We start from the raw sequence: 17,665 nt of genomic DNA, 5'->3' as shown, positions 1-17,665 counted from the left end.
AGTAGTGACACTACCAATACTCTCAGGAGGTTCTTGTTCACTGGTAGCAATTTGGTAGCAATAATGGAAAACAGCAAACAGCAGTGGCAGGAAAGGCCACAGTAACCACATGCTCCCTAATGAAGTTTTAGTTGTTTTGTGGGTTTTTTGGTTTTTTTGTTTTTTTTTTTTTTAAAGATACTTTTCCCCCCGAATAATAGCCTTTGGCAGTGTTTGGAAGAATGATGTTTCAGTGAAATCCATGGCACAGACTGTGAGCAGATGTCATGACAAGACGAGAACAGAGTCTTGTGACAAAAGAAAGTGACCACACACAGTGATAGCTTGTGAGGATGAAGCAAGCATTGCTAAGAGTAAAGAACAATAAAGCCATAAAATTATACTATTTCCTCATCCAAATTTCTCAAAAGCTTAATTCAAAGGCCCTTCTAATAAGCTGGTAATTAGGAACATTTTAATTATATGCTTGTAAGATGAAGGCAACCATGATAAAAGGAATCATAAAGCCAAGCTTAGACAACAGATTCAACTAACATGGGGTATATTTACTTGCCTATTTTAGAAAGACATCTTTTTGCATTAGCCTGAACCAATGTGGATTTAAGATCTCTGTAATCACACAGAGCAAGGCATTGTGTTCAGAGTAATAAGAGCAGTTATTCAACAGGGTTTACTAGGCATACAGGACTTCTGGCTCACATCTGGTTGACATTAATCTTTTTACTTTTTTTATGGTGTCTAGGTCAACTTTATAGACCTTCAGATGAGTACACATAAATGAACATTACTACATTGTTTGGAAGGCCAGCATATAGCCTCAATTTTTCCCTCTCTTTACACATATATGTAAAGAGCCACATGCCCCATGATTCCACTAAGATGGATAGGTGGGTGAATCTAGCTGGATTTCTTCATGGCCACCCAAAAAGGAGTTTCTAGTCCCTACAACTAACAACAAAGTCCTCTTCTTCTATTATCTTTTATCATTACATGCAAGCAATGGACACATGTTCAGATACTGACCCTCATAGCTTAGGCATGATCCTGATACAGACATTCTGGGGAGTCATCAAGAGGAAGTCAGAAAGGTGCATTATCCAGTAAAGAGAGAACAATCATAAAACCATACACATTTAGTCGTTCTAAAGAAATTAATGCATTCCCCCAGACTCCCTCTGTAAAATCCCAATCATCCAAATAAATGACCTGTGAAATAAACTTCTATCTAAATTAGTCCATACCCTTCTAGCCTTACACCATCAAAACCTCTCAAGTCTTTAACAGGGCAGTGCCTCACTTATAAAGCAGCCTCTAAGTTTCATAGGTTTCTTCATCAATGAATGTATCACAATGAAACTGTGCAATTTTCCTTTTATTTGCTTTAGTTCTATGAAATATATCACAGGAACATCCTAATCACTGTTACACTGGGGAGAACTGGCTACCATCGCAAAATGTAACAGCTGGATATTGCAATCATCTTCTAAAGATCATGTTTCTCCTATAATCTTTATATAAATTGACTTTTCTATTCTCTGTCTTTTTTGATTGTATAACTACTGAGTCAGCTTATCCCCAAAGTTATTAGGAGTTATGGAACTACTCTCCATAGCAAGTTACACCTCTAAAGGCCTTGGTGTACCATGTTCAGTGTGGTAAGCAACATGAAGTGGCTGGAAAAGCACCATTTCTACACTGCATTTTTCATATGCCATTTCTTTATTACACCACATATTGTTATTCTAAGTATGTATTTAATTACTCATAATTACTTCTCTAAACTACAAAGAATTTTTTATTTAAAAACACAAGGTAAAATCCCCCAAGAAGAGCCAAAAATGTTGCAGAAAGATCAAAAATGTCCCAACAGATCAATTTTCAAGCTGTTGTCAAGCATCACTGCAAGCATCACTGTAATGCCGACCCTCTGCCAAAAAAGTCCCAACTTGTTATCTGTAATAACAGATATTGCAGGACCTAGTTTATAATAGCCTTTATTTTTCCATCTCTAATTTAGTTAAGGATTCCTAATTAAACAAATAAACCCACATAATATCCCAGCCCTCCTCCCACCCTCCCCCAATAAAAACCCAAAACAAACACATAACACACCAAAAAACACCAGAGACCCAACTGCTAAATTACACAAGAAGAATATAAAACCATACTCTCCTTAAAAAGAAGTTACCAGACAAGGGAGAGAGCAGTAAAACCCCTCTTGCAATAAATACAGAATTTCTAATCAATTTATAAAATGCATTCCATATTCTATCATCCTGGTAAGGGTTACAGCAATCCATTATTTTTTCAGTTCACATTTTCTATACTGTATGTCTAGAATTTCTTCACTGTTAATACTAATTAGGAGATTACTAAGTAAATGTTTGTCTCCAGTATTATGCTTATTGCCTTTTTTATCCTTCTTCACAGTCCTTTACTTTAGATTTCTAAATCACCTACTAGATTTTCTCCACACTATCCTTGCCTGGTGTGTAACCTGCTAAATACAGCTCCCATCTTCAGCACTGGGCACTACACCAGACAGAGGGGTGCAATAATGTAATAACATATACATTTATGGGTACCCCTGATTACAAACTTCTGTTCAGAGATGATTTTTTGATGGAAGATTGCAATTTGAAAATACAAATCTTCAGACCTCCACTGTAATTACAGGAGAATTACTTCAATGGGGCACCAAAAACCTTTTGTGAACTGAAGTCCTGCCCTGTAACTCCTACAGGATTTATAGGATTAAAATCCTTGTATCTTTTTTAAGTCTCACTGCTCTATAATTCTTTAATTTAAAGCCTCTTATTCACCTTCTTTCAATCGCAAAAGTTCCCTTAATCCCATGCAAATTTATTTTGAAACATGGATTAGTTCCCTCACGTTTAGTAAAAGTCTACTTAAATTATTTTACAGCTTTCATCACTGAAGACTGTGAAGTCTTACAATGGACTGAACATACCTCTATCCTGTTCAAACAAACTCACTTCAATGTTAACATTTTAAGGACTTATTTGGAATGTAAACAATACTCATACAGAACACCCAGACTTTATTCCACAGAAGCAAAACAAAGCAGGATCCTTTAATATATTCCCTGTTGTATTGCAAATCAGAAACATACTTCAGTTCCTTCATTGTGTTTTGCATAATATTATGCATTACACTTTCCCTGTTTACTTTTCATAATTTTTACAGTGGGACCTTACTCAAACCTAGAATCAGCCTCCCAGGACATCAATTTCTCTGGCTATGGAAATGACTGAATAACTCAAAGGACCCCAACCAGCATCTTCATTCCTAAGCTTGCCTCAGAAATCCAGAAACCATTTCACACACAAGTAACTTTATAAATCTTCATAACTGGATGAAACTTGGTGAGATGGGACTCATGGTGTTGGTGACCAAGCGAGGCCACTTCTGCACCGATGGCTGCCCTGAGCCCAGCGCCCCGAGGCACCAAGATGGGCACTGCCAGCAGCCCCCACCAGAGCCCAGCTCCCTCCTGGCTGTCCCAGGGCCTGACACAGACCTCCAGCTGTGCCCACTGACCTTCCCTGCAGCTGACAGGCAGAGGCAAAGCTCCCAGCACAGTGGCTGCCAGGGCTTCCCCTGCCAGGGACCCTGTTTGAGGTACAGAGGATGCCCCATCCCCAGCCATCAGCTGAGCTTTTCCAGAGAGCAGCCTGCCACCAGGCAGCTGCCTGAATTCAAGGCAGTGCCATTAAGAATATTTTTTTTTCTTTTTTCTTCCATCTTTGTGTGTGTGCTGTGCTATCAGCCTTTCAAATTATCCCTCAATTCAGTTCCAAATTCACTTTCTGACAGCAACACCACTCATATTTTGCCTTTAGTCAGCACAGAATACAGCACTGAACAATTTCTAGTTAATGTCACATTCTAGTTCTGGTATTATTTCCAGCTCTGTCAGAGAAATCTTACATTCTAATCAATCTGCTTTGATGAGATTTTATTTTGAATACAGGGATTTATTCTTATTTGGCATTATAAATATCTTCCATTTCTTTGTACCTACAATGTCTAATGTTTAGAGCCCTGAATACTTGATTATCATCCTATTGAAAGAAGCAAATCTATAATCATTTAAAGAACTGTTGTAGAAAAAAAATCCTCATACTTCTGGTCTGCTAAAACCTGTGCACAGCTACACAACTACTCTCTGTCTCTCAAAAAACTGATTTTCAGGGTTTTGCCATGAGCTTTTGCAGTGCTTAAGACAAATTGATTGTACTACAGAATCCAGCCCTCAGGAATCTTCCTTCAAAATAAATCAAAACCAGAACCATTCTTTCCTGCGGAGGCACTAAATACTAAGGTAGCAAAATAATTAACAGCTTCACAAAAATAAAATTGTGTCTAAATTTCCTATCACTAGAGCAGCATATACACCACCATTAGCATATTTACAACAACTGAATGGAAAATGCAGCTCTTAGAAAAACACAAATAACCCTAATGTACAAGGACAGCCAACATCAAGTATAGAAAATCAGCTAATAAATTATTGTGCAAATTTGTCATTTAATATGTAGCTGTCCACTGCTTCAGTTTCATCTTGTCCAAGGTCTGTAAAATGAGGTCAAGATTGGTTTCTGCAGATTAATTCAGAAAAAAATGTTGCCACAGCCACAGACTTTCTGATAGTGAGCATTTTCTGCGGGCGTATTAAAATCCTACTTAGGAAAAAAAATCAATTTAGAAGTTCAAAATAGTGTAACATTCAGCCATAACTATCCACATATATTTACATCATTATCTTTAGAGTTCTCTGTATGGGTACATACATAAACATTCACACTCAGATATATGTAAGTGACTGTAGGTTTAGTGATTCATGTTTTCCTCCCACAAATATGTAGGGGTAATTCACGTGTATGGCCTCATCCTTTACTCTCTTTCATACTCGTGCAACTTACAAGATGGGGTTGGTCCAGCTGGTTCTCCCCTCCCTTGTGTTACTGATTTACTGCTGTGCCAAGCAGCTACCTCTTAGGTGAAATCTCAGGGTGCTGACAACCTTAGGGGCTGACATCACTGGGGTTTCCCTGCAGCTACACCACCACTGGGGGAGCCCTGATTTTCTGCTCTGCCTCTTGAACACATTAAAGCTGTCTGCTGTAGTTTGTTCCAGGTGGCTATGGTCATAAAATGGGACCAAAACTCACCATATACACAACCTCCCTACTCACCTGCCAGTGTCCCATGACCAATACAACTCTTTTACTAGCAACTTCATTGATTTCTGCTTGCAAGAGAGTCCTATCAGGGACATGAATCTGAGCAGTTGTAGGAAAAGATATAAACATTAGTATGTGGAGAAGGCACATAAAGGGCATACTGGGTGTTATAGGCATAGTAACTGATTTTAGATTTTTTTTTTTCCTTATATTGTCAACAGTACTTGTGTCACTCCTAGTGTATAAAGAATATATTGCTTAGTTACTTTGCAGAATGCAGGCGACAGAATGCAAAAGCTTCCCCTGAAAATTGCAGTTTTAATCCATGATTTCCTGCATCTCTAATGTGTAGGAGGATGTGTCTGGTTTTATTCTTGCTTTGCATGTCCTTCCAAATTCACATTCATTTCAACTAATGATGGCCAGCAAATCAGTCCAGGAGCCTGATCTGAACTATGAGCCTGCCAGAATTGGCTACTGGGTGGTAGGGGTCAGCCAAGAAAGCTAGCCAGAGAAACAGAGCATTTTGTTGCATCAAGCAGAGTTTTCTAGAAAAGCTGCTGTTCATGGGAAATGTAACTATCGTAGTTTGGCCTATCACCCTGCCTGGGAACAAATGTGGGCCCTAAGCATATAAAGGTTGGCCCTCCACTGTTTATGTTAGCCTCTATCTTTAGTTTCAACTCACACCTCTGTTGCTCCCGAGTTGTTCTAGTTGTGTTAGATCAGATTTCCTGTCTCTGCTGTGAATGCCATTCTGTTTTCATCCAAGCAGGTGTCCCCGAGCTCTTTTGACCCATTGAATTACAGAACTTGGTCTTCCTGTGGCCAAGCTACATTTTTTCCTTTGATCCCTTCAGCCAGCCTACGTTTGTTCTCTGTGAAGTGCAAAGCAGAGTTGTAGCTGGTGACATTTATTTACTCTCAAACTCTGAAAGAAACATTACTAATATTAAACGACATTTCTCCACCATTCATTCAGAAAGGCTCATGCAGCCTCTGAGATTGTAGCAGAAAGCAACTGCAGCCAAAGTGTGCCACGTTTCACCTTTAGTACATGCAAAATGTGGGGCCGTGCCACACACACATCCTTCTCTCAAGTGAAAGGTTCCCAAGGTGTGGTATTAGTAGTAGCTGCCTGTGGAGAGTTGAGTCAGTGCAGATGATCTGTCCGAGTGTTTTCTATCATAATATTCACTTCTGCAGAAATATTAAGCCAATATTTAAAACTAATTTATTTTTTCTACATAAAACTTAACTCATGAATAGTAAGAGATTTTCTATTGAGAATCAACATTTTACACCAGTAACTTCTAGGAAAACACCAATTCATCTTCTTATCTCCGTTTCTTTTGCCTTAAGTTATACCTTAGACCAAACTCTTGAGTTTCCAAGATCTGCACAAATTCCTTATCTCACTACTTCCCTTACTTGCTGTACCTCACATATGCCCCAGAGCATTATCTGTCCCTTGGAGGCTGCCAGCTTCATACTATTGTTAAGAACCATGTCCTAGAAGCTGCCTAAGCCTGCTACACTTTATCATCAGGGTATTATCTTCACTGCCCCCATCCAGGATTCAGCACCCATCTCCCTAAATCAAAACTTCAGAAATAGTCTAAAATCCAGCTCTGACTAGGGACAGGCAGGTCTAGTGGGTTTAAGAAACTACTTCCTTCTTTGGAATGCCTGATAACTCACAACTGCTAGTGGTGCTCTGTATTTTTGGAAAAAAAAAAAGAAAAGGTAGTAGCTACTCTAGAAGCTGGTCTTTAAAATGTAGCTGTAGGTGATTTCTCTCATTTGCATTGGGTGTTAGAATCTAAGGATATAATTTTTCGAGTTTGATTTGTTATATGGTATGATGGTAGGAACAGAAAAAGCTGAGACAGGAAGAAGCCAAATCTTGTGTGCTCATCTAGTGCAGATGAAAATGTAATGACTTGTGAAAATCACAACACTTTTCATTCTGAGTTAAAATAAGGATAATGAGGATGATGATGATGATAATATTACAGTTCTGATGTTTTGTTATGAAATGTTGTTAATGTCACAGCCCATATCTGTGTTCGAAAAGAAACACTCTTTAAATATTAATTTTTGTCCCTTTTTTTATCTCTGGTAAAAATGATTCCAGCCCTCTTTTGCTTTGGTCATTAGAGAAAAATAATTTTTCTTGTTGCCAGAAGCAGTACCAGATTTGAACTTCTGTAATGATCTGTAACAAGATTATGAAGATGCAATGAAGAAACAGGCCCAAAATTTCAACAGCTAGCTACAATTTTCTATAAAATCCCTGAATGCTCAAAGTTTCCTATTACGGATCAACGCATAATTTATAATTTAATTTTATTGCAACTTTTACTATTTTGCCACAAGCACTTAAAGCTGTAATTTGCCATTTTAGTCTAAATAGAAAGAATACGTTTTGCTCTCATTTAACTATATAACCTCATTGACTTTAGTGAAACAAGGCAGCATGAGACCAAGTCAACTGTAACTGCAATTATAGTATGTATACGGAACACTATATTTGCTATTTGCAATATGATGACAGCATTTTGAAGTCAGAGGCCAAGGCTGATCCTATTACATTAGAGCATAAAGATAAATCTGTTGAAAGGCACAGAAATAACGTATTGCATGCAAATGAGTGCTGCTATAGTGTATTTCATTTGTTAACATTTCCATTTGGTATTCAACAAGCTATCAAGTTAATGAAAAAATAAGAAACTGCCATAATGCTGTTGCAGTGTGTTATGGTTCTGCTGTTTAATTTAAATCAGGTAATGTAAAAGGAAATCTTAACAACCTTTTTTTTTGAAACACTTTTTACAGAGAGAGGACATATAAAGACATGCTATATACTTAACCAATAAAGAAGCATCTTGCAGCAAATGTTGGAATACTAAATAATAAGTGAAATTTAGGCTTGCTGCAATTCCAGTGAAAAGATATAACTGCTTCAAGCTCTGCAGGCAATCTTTAGAGGTTGAATTTTCACATCCCTACACCCATGTTTCAAAGAGCATGCTCAGCATCTATTTCACCTCCTCCTCACCCAGTCCTCAACCCCATATCATGGATCATGTCCATATGAAAGTATTCACAGTACAACAGTTTAAGAAAATGACCCAGAATTCACAGGTTGCAAAAGTGCCCATCTGCCAGACAATACTGTAAATACAGAAAAATATCTGCATAGGCATTTTGCATTACAATTTGGCAACACAAAATTAAAGCAACTATAAATAATTAAGTCTCAGGTTTCAGCGATGGAAAATCTGAGAAAAGCCACTCACCAGGAACATTCCTCCACCTTTCCTATACTGACATCTATTTAACTGGTGCTCTTCAACAAGGGCACAGGAGAGCACAGCCTAAGAGTGAGGAGAACCAAGGAATGAGGTGTTCTATGCACAACGCTTCTCAGTCATTTCAGGGTGAAGACTTCTTTAGGAGGCAAGCTTTAGGATGGGCAAAGTTCACTTCTGCTCTGGGAGCCAGTGGCAGCAATGCAGAGGAGAGCTGCAGACTTGACAACTCCTGCTGCTCCAGCATGCACGAGGCAAGTCCTGTACTTGGGGATCCACAGCTTTGGGGGACTTGTCCTTTGCCTATACTACATCACTGATGCAAATCCCCATGGAGATTTAGATTACTTTGTTCTCTTCCCTATGCTTTCTATTAAACCATGTTTGGAGAAGATTAAAAGCAGCTGATAAGTAAGGCTCCAATAATAATGTGTAACGAACATTCAAAGTGCTTTAGATAATACATGCAGAATTTAGACTCATTTTCTTCAGACAGATTCAGAGGAATAAAGCAGGTCACAGTAGGGGAAAATCAACTGCCAGACACAACCCCAGCTGGTTAGAGCAAAAGAGCATTTTGCTGGCATACGCTGCCTTTTTGTTTTCCCTGTCCACTCTCTATTGGAGCCATATGGTTGTGGAAGTGAAAACACATAAGTCCGGGTACGCACGAGAAACACTGAAGAAAAATATTCCACAGCTTCCAAAAGTCTACAGCTTTGCAACCATCACCAAAAAGCAAGCATAATTTTATATTATGAAAAGCGATGACACTTTCTTACTACCAAGTTAGAAAGTAAAAAAATATTAACTCCGTAGCCATACCCTGCTTTCCCTCCATCCTGCAAAATTGCCTGGCCCAGAAGAAGGAGACAAAGATTTTAAAAATGTGAAAACTTGAAAAATATTACAAGCTACTGGAATTTAAATAATTTTGTATGCTGAAATGTCATTATTTTTGTATCAGAAGTTTTTGTAGCAACAGGCACCCAGTGGCTCTGTGGTTTTGGAAGAACATTTGGTGAAGATTGCTCACTGAGTTTTGCTCCAGCATAGTTCTGGTTGGTTTGAGGTGCAAAAACAGGTTTCAGTTTGGTAAAGTAGGACTCCAATTTGGATTACTGAGAAAAAAAAAAACGTTGTTCTATTCCCTGTTGTTCTATTCCCTTTCACAGAAATAGCAAACATCAGTAGCACAGCTGTAGGAAGAATATCCTTCTTCCCAAATTCATGAACAAATGGTAGAAGTGGTCCAAAAGATTGTAGAAGGAAATGCCTGTCAGCTCACACCCTACAGCTGACTGCAAAAGCATGATGAGTTAGGTTTTCTGATATTTTTTAGACTGGCTTTAAAATCCTGAAGCAAATTAATATAATCTATTATTGGAATAACAACATGAGCATCATTAGTGTATTTCATAAGATCGAAAGGTTTAAAAGCACAGCTACTGCACAGAATTTGAACTACTTTATTTGGCAATTTATGTGCAGATTTGTCACTTGTACAGCTGCCCCTAATAGGGTCATTTCTGTAGCAAGTGTGTGGTGGTTTATGCTTGAGGGTGCTATGAAATTTCCAATAGCACTCTAAAAATATCTCAGATTATAAAATCTCTCCACAGAGTGATTTGCTTGCTATGCGAGCTGATTGGATAGTCTGGTCTGAAAAGCTCAGTTTCACTTCTATTGAAATGCCTTGGCTTTCAAAGTCCATAATATTATTTCTTGTATGGAACATGTGTCATCTGGTCTGTCATTAATGCTCTGGAAAGGGTAGATCTTCTTTTCTCTTTTATCATTACCATAAAGCTCACAAAAGCATTTGTTTCAAACTACCTCAGGTTTGAGATTCAAAACTAAATCTTGATGACAGAAATGTCAGTGCTCTGTTCAGACATAGCAGGGACATCTGGAAGATAGAGAATATTAAACACAAGTCCTATTACACCCGTCCTATATGGAGGTTTATCAAATTAGTAGCTTGTAGCAACTAAAACAGTTTATCCTGACTTTTAGCTGGTGACATGTCCCCCCTTGAGCCCCTGTCAGCAGCAGAACTTATAGTCTTTAACTTCAGGGGTTGGATGAGCAAGAGTCTAAATACAAAGAGATCTTTTAGATCAAAATGGAAAAATTGAAATAAAATGCTCTAAATAAGTACTAGAGATATATTTGTATTAATAAGCATTTATGAAGAATTATTTCTGCTGCTTATGTCCTGTACTACCTGCTGGCATCTTACTAAATGAGATCCTAGTAAATCAAGTTATATCTCTGAATTTAAGAGCTCACAATCTAATGAGAAAAACCAAAGCCAAGCAAAGCATATCACATAAAACTGTAAACATTGAGGAAAATATGCAAGGTAGGAAGGATAATGGGAACTTATTAACAAATTTTCTAAGTAAGATTCAGTTTGTAGGGAATGGCAACACTCATTGTGAGAGAATGCTATACAGCAGGCTAAATAATAGACATGGGTTTAGGCATGCAACACCAGCAAGGCCTGAAAAGAAAACCACAGACGTCAGCCTAAGGGCATCTTGCAAACAAATCTCTGTGTTTAAATTAATTTGGGTAATAATTTACAAAATTTGAAAGAAGAAGCACCTTTGAAGAAGAAAGGAGTATTAGCAAAAAGGGAGATGATTAGGTCCTCTGGGATAAGCTTGACAGGTAACCAATTAATTATTTTCCTTAGAACACTAAGGAAACCTACACAGAAACCTGCAAATATGCCATAAAAAATAATATCTACTGCATAAATGGCTTATATCCAAGAGTCCTAAAAGATATCTTTTCTAAGCTCATCTTCCATACAAGGATGATGATGGAGATGCAGCTGTTCTCTCACAACTATATGCTTTTGGCTGTTCTCACATACTTGAATTCACTCAGGGTATAGGAGTTATTTGATTTTCTCTAAAGATTTCCCAGGGATGTCTGAGGCACTGGATAAAGCCTGTAGCACCCTGGAAATCTGATGTGTAGGGAGCATTTAGTGTAGTGGCTTTTGCTTCTCTTTCTTGGCTAATGTCTTCTTTATGTAGCATACTTTGGTCTATAAGAATTTTCTGATTACAGCAGTGGCAATTAACAGCAGGTTGTTAGAAGGTGGGGGAAGGGATCTCTGGAAAAATTGTTTCACTGTATGACCTACTGCCATGAGAAATTATATATTAAATACACTCAGCATCTACTTAATTTCCCTTCTGTGTTATACCAATGCAAAAGTCAAACAAATTACATTCTTATTAAGAATTTTTATAAGAATTCTTATTCTTATTTATCTGCTTAAAACAGATTTGGTCAAAATACAGATATATACAGCAGTCCACCCAGAAAAAATCTGTTTTTATTTTATTGCAGTTTTTCAATGAACTTCTAAAAGGAAGTATTCACCCAGACACAAATACTGATTTCCTTTGATACAGAGATTTTTTTCCCCTCTATTTTTGTTCTTTAAAAAAAATAATGCATGGATTTTTGGGCAGTAGTTTTGTCATAATAAAGGAGTGAAATGGAAGATAATGCAAAGCACAAGAAGTGTAACAATGACCCTTGAAATCTCAGTCAAATTCACACTGGTGACAGAAGCAAAGCACAGGATGATTCCAGTGGGAGTTATGTCTGCAGAAGGGTAATGAGAAAAGGAATGTCTATGAATAAGAAACAGTCCAACTTTTAGATAATTACCTAGTACCAGAGCTTTTAAGAGTAAAATGAAGTATTTTCTTCTGAAGTTTTAAATAATTCTAAAACTAAAACTTTATCTATCAATATAAGTAATGTTCTGGTTATTTTATTTTAAAGACTTTTTACCAAGAAACAAAACAAAAGACATTTTTGGCAAGTATTGTCTGATGAATGAACTTGATTTTACATTTATAAATATAGATCTTTGAAAGCTACATTCAAATTTCCAAGTTTTCTTGATTTGCCTTTGCAAAAAAGTGGAGGAAATACTATTTCCAGAAAGATAACTTTTCCAAGAGAAATGCAGAATGAGAGAAGTGATGAGGAGACCTTCATTCTCATTCCAGTGACCTTGATCTTCCTTGAATGCTGCCTGAGCAATAAATAATGGCAAGGAGCCCATATTATTTTAAGTGTCTGGATACAGCATATAAAAAGATCTGTATTCCTTAATTTAATTTGAAAAAATTCTAATAGGGATTCAAAGTAATTGAACATAACACATAGAACACAGAAAAAAAGGATTCTGCATTTGTAATTACACATAAAGAGCAGGCTCTTCTGATGGCATCAGAGGTTAAACCACCCTGGTGGTGTGGTGGTTCTGGGGAGGCTGGAGAATGCTTGAAAATTGCACAGTCATGCTGATGGTTTCACAGAAGTCATCAATTTCAGCTTGTAACACCACTAATGTTTTTTCAGACCTGCTATACAGAAACCCTTTGTGGGAATCACGTGCAGATATGTCCAAATAATGGCCTGGAATTTACACTCATATTAAGTCTCAACATGTATGCATAGTTTTGAGAATTTGCTTCAGAATAGCTTACCTAAAATATAGGCCTTCATTAGTTTTAGTATTTAGCATGGTTATTACTGAAAAAAAAATCAGCACAATAAAATGGCTTCCGATTTAGTTTTTAAGTGAAAAGAAACTACTGTTAATTCAGATAAACTGGCCCCTCCAACTGTGCTAGAAAAATCTGAAAAGGGAACTTTTTGCATAAAAGAAAAGGACAAGAACCCTGGATGTGTGACTGAATATGATCTGGGCTTCTACTCCACATAATACCTGCCAGCATTATCAGTGTTAGAGCACCAGCATAGGTGATTCTCTGACAGGCAAACACTATTATCATGATCATGTGGATCAGGCAACTGCTGGGTATGTTTCATTTGATAACTTCTGCAGTATCTTCATCACAAATCTTAATTTTAAAATCTGCTGCTGTTTGTCAGAGGGATGTTTAGTCTTGCTTTAAAACCATTACATTTTTTTATGCTAACCTGCTGGCTCTAAGGAGCATTCCCACTGAATGTTTTATTCAACAAGACTTAAGAGGTTTTTTTGTCAGATGTGCTTCCTGTCATCCTGTATTACAATAGATATTTTGATATTTAAGCAGAAAAGCCAGAAATAAGGATCAAGGTCAGTGAAACTGAAAGAATATAAAACTTCATTTTTTATATTGTCCATCAAAACCACAATTTGAAAATGTCAGATGAGTTTCATTTTTATTTTAATTGCTGTAACAATGTAAAGTATTTTATGCTGTAACAATTTAATGGATATGCAGCAGGAACAGGGGTTATACATTACTGTTCTTTATACAGGGAACTCAGTGCTAATTATGTTGTTGATGTGATCTGGTATTTTCAAAGGAATGTCCTCATATATTAGAAGACAAAAGCAAATACTTTAAGGCCTGGAGTTCAGATGAGTGTCTTAATTTTGGAGACTGCAATAGCAAGCTGTAAATCTCAAGTAAACAGGCATTGCTTTTCCAGCTATTCAGCAGTCACATTTCTAATCATGATGAAAAATCAAAAAGATATATTTTAGCAAGTATTTAAATTCTTAAAAAATGCTTAATTTTAAAAATTAAAACAATATTTTCAGATCTAACTATGTTCAAATCTAAATTAATATGAATTTTGTTGTTCAAGTCATATAAAATTCTGATAATTAATTTTCCCACCACATTAAACAACATACTAATTAAAAGAGATTAAGATTTTAACTAATGCCTGAAAAGAAGACAGTTTGACTGATCAGCAACTATTATAACTATCTAATGATCTTTTATGTTGGACTGTACATGTTTACTCTAACTTAAGTATCTCCACCACTGACACCACCTATCTTAAAGAGTCATTTCATCAAAACAAGATTATTTCTCTTCCCAGTCCAGATTAGATGTAGCAGTTGACAAATAGGAGCTGCATATTCAGTTGCTGCTGCTGCAGCTTAGTTGTCATTCAGGAGAATCTGTGAGTTACTTTATTTTGACTACTTTAGGTTAATTTCTGTGCTGCTTTCTGTGCAAAGCATAACAGAACACAAAGCAGAGTAGACTTACTATGGGAGAGCATCAGGCATCCATCGTTTAAAAAGTTTTGTTTAGCTTGTAGTCTGTTTCTTTTTTCTACTGGGCTTTTTCTAATACAGAGTAAAGACTCTAAAGGCCGAATTTCTATTGAGAGAGTTAAAATCTTGATCTGGCCTCAGCCCAGTTCCTTTCTGTCATTTGGTTTTAAGTTTAGCTCCTACCATAGTGCCAACAAAAGAAGAATGCAGCATCTTGCTGCTGGAAAAAGTGTTACAGAAATGATAAGCAGACATGCTGGACGTGGACAAGGCTTAGATTGGTGACACGCAAAGAAAATAATGGGAATTTTAAAAGTAGCAGAAACGAATGCACAATCATTTGTGAGCTGAAAGGAACAGGTCTTCTGAGTTAGCCACTGCTTCTTTCAGTACTTACTAGGTACTATACAGTATACAGGGAATATAAAATCCCCATCTGGTATTTAAAATCCCAGAAGCCTCACTAGCTCTTTAAATGTTATCATACATTAAAATAGGAAAAGCCAGATGTTACATTTACAAAGTCAGTGTGCTGCATCTTCTTAAAATCCAAAAGCTGCTGCTAAATCTAGTCTGTCAGCACTGAACAATTTATCAGTTAAACAGCATAACCTTTTGCAGAGATATAAAGCATTGCATGTTGTGAGATACATTGCCCAGGCCAATTATAGGCACAGGAGACAGAAAATCAGGGATTAGCAGGGCTTTCAAATGACCTTATTAAATTAGGCTCTCCCCAGAAGACATACTGGATTTCTCATGTTTGGAGTCTATGGCCACATGGTTACAGCTGATGAGGCACCTTTATACATCCCTGGCAGGAAGCTGCCAATGTTCAGAAGTTAACTAACATTCCATGAGGTGATGTAAGGGTCACAGGAAAGGGCTCTATTTCTTAGAACTGTATTTAGCATACAGTCTAGGGTCTATTCAAAATACTTTAAAAAAAAAAAATAAAAAAATCCTAAGAGACCTGAAAAAATACTAGAAACATTGTGGAGCCATTTCAGAACTGCCCTTCAAGAAAAGCCTAGGCAACAAAAAGTAGAGACCAAACAGAGGCAACAGCAATGACAGAAACCCAAGAAGCATCTTGAGATTTTTATGTATTTTGTATGTCAAAACTGTAACTGGAAACTGCATCCGTATGTTCACACAATCTTGGAGCAAAGTATGAGCAGTGGAAATCTCTCCTCAAGTAACCTCTGACAACAGTGGTTTTGTAAAAGGTATTTACACTGGCAGGCCCAGGCAGTCTTCAATTACCTCAAAAAAGGAAGAGGAAAGACAGCCAGCCACTGACTTGGCCAGCCCCCCTTTTATTAGCCAGTGAGGAAGCACTGCATGCGCGCTGTGGGTCCTCGCTGACTGCAGCAGTAGATGTCTGGGCTAGGTTTGGTCCCTGAAGGTCTTTCCTTATGCACTGTGATACAAACAACTACATTGTTCAGTGAAACCCTGAGGCAAAATCTTTGCTATAACATTCAATACAAGATGCATCTGTTCAGGGCAGAAAAAGAAAACTCTAGATGACATTGTCAGGCATCCACTGTAAACCAAAGAGCTCTTCCCAAATGTAATGCTTACGAAATATCCCGTTTAAACAGAATGCAGAGCAGCCCGATGAGCTGCATGCTCAGTTTTATCTGGCTGAGAGTACTCCCACAATCACCTTGTTGTTCATCAAGTCATTAAATTGCTTAGTATCCAGTAGATAGCAAGAAAAAGCTCCCATCAAGGAGTAGAGCAGAAAGTGTAGTATTAGGCGGTGCACAATCACAATTAATACAAATACCTCACAAGCACCTCTCCTTCCACTCATTGCCCTTGAAAGTTTTGCATTATTTCAGACCATGGAAAAACACTGAAAAAGTTTAACTTAGATATATCAAGTTGTCTACGGCTTCTTAAAGTGGGACACAGAAATGGAATTTTTTATATCATGAAGCATAAAAAAATATAATGCTATCTGCATTCACATTCATGCTATCCTGAGCCTGAAGCAACTAAATCATTATAGACTTCTCAAATCTTAGCCCAATTATTTTGCTGCAGCTACTTCCATTGTTATTTAAATACTTCATACACCACTGAGACCAAGCCCATGGCCATTCATGAAGAGCTTTAAAGACACCAATCCAGAATAGTTTTACACAACCCATTTGGAATTAGTGGACAAGTTACAGTAAGAAAGAACTGGAAGGAAACAATTTCAGTGACAGACCTGAAAAAAACAGTGCCATGCATGGTGTTCTCTGAGATCTTCAGTCTAACGAGACAGACCAAACATATTCTGTGAAGCAGATGCAAGCTGCAGTGGTTTATTAGGCAGCAGGTAATAGTAAAATGTATTGTTTATTCTAGAATATGAATTGTTCAAGTACAATTAGAAAAGTGACAGAGCTGAGGATAAGGATAGAAAAAAAAGCTGTTTTCTGTAAATTCTTTGTTGATTAAGTCTGATCACACAGCAGCAGTTTTAAGATACAAAATTACATGATTGTTGTCTTCTCCAGAACAGTTCTGATGAAAATCCTCATCATCTCGATGAGCTGAACACTAAATTACTGTGAGTTGTAGCAGCAAGGTCCACTGCTCTTTTTGTAAAGGAGTAATCCTGCTTTGTAGCTTACTGGGTGAGAGGAGATAAACAAGCACTGCAAATAAGAACAAGATAGTGCCAAGCATTCACAGCTCCCAATAAGTTCAATTGTATTAGCACTGCCAAATTTTGTATAAACCTTGCAACAAAGGGATAGTAGCTGTGCTAATTGGAGGTAATTTTCCTAGGTAGAAAGAAACTATTGAAATAATGCACAACAGCAGGCTGTTACGGTCTTATGGGCCTGACAGCAATGTACTGAAACAAGTCATAGTCCTTAAAACAAATTTCTTTTATTCCCTGGCATTTAATCTCAAATGTCAACAGTAAAGCCATAACAAAGTGAGTATAATAGGCTATGTGGGCACTCAAGATTAACAGCCAAATGGAGAAGAAAGGCAGAATTGAAATGCCCTGCTGTACTCCTTTTCTACATGTGTCAGGTAAAGTTATAGTTAAACATTTAAAAAGTACTGCA

General features: G+C 37.3%; 1 protein-coding gene across 10 annotated transcripts in view; it reads left to right on the top strand.

The window, feature by feature from the left end:
* Positions 1-17,665, top strand: part of B3GALT1 (beta-1,3-galactosyltransferase 1) — a 90,200-nt gene that overhangs the window by 52,680 nt on the left and 19,855 nt on the right. For 3 of the 10 annotated variants that reach the window (XR_011726563.1, XM_071747455.1, XM_071747457.1), the window contains one exon: positions 17,515-17,630. The exons of 6 other annotated variants lie outside the window; for them this stretch is intronic. The gene's annotated coding sequence lies outside the window, so the exon portion shown is untranslated. Of the gene's footprint in view, positions 1-742; positions 2,071-17,514; positions 17,631-17,665 lie in introns of those variants that run through there. One more of the 10 variants, XR_011726565.1, reaches the window with a different exon arrangement.

Source organism: Heliangelus exortis, chromosome 6 (assembly GCF_036169615.1).
Source record: "Heliangelus exortis chromosome 6, bHelExo1.hap1, whole genome shotgun sequence".
Taxonomy (NCBI): Eukaryota; Metazoa; Chordata; class Aves; order Apodiformes; family Trochilidae; genus Heliangelus; species Heliangelus exortis.
The sequence above is the reverse complement of the archived record's forward strand: the minus strand, read 5'-3'. Positions and strand labels throughout refer to the sequence as shown.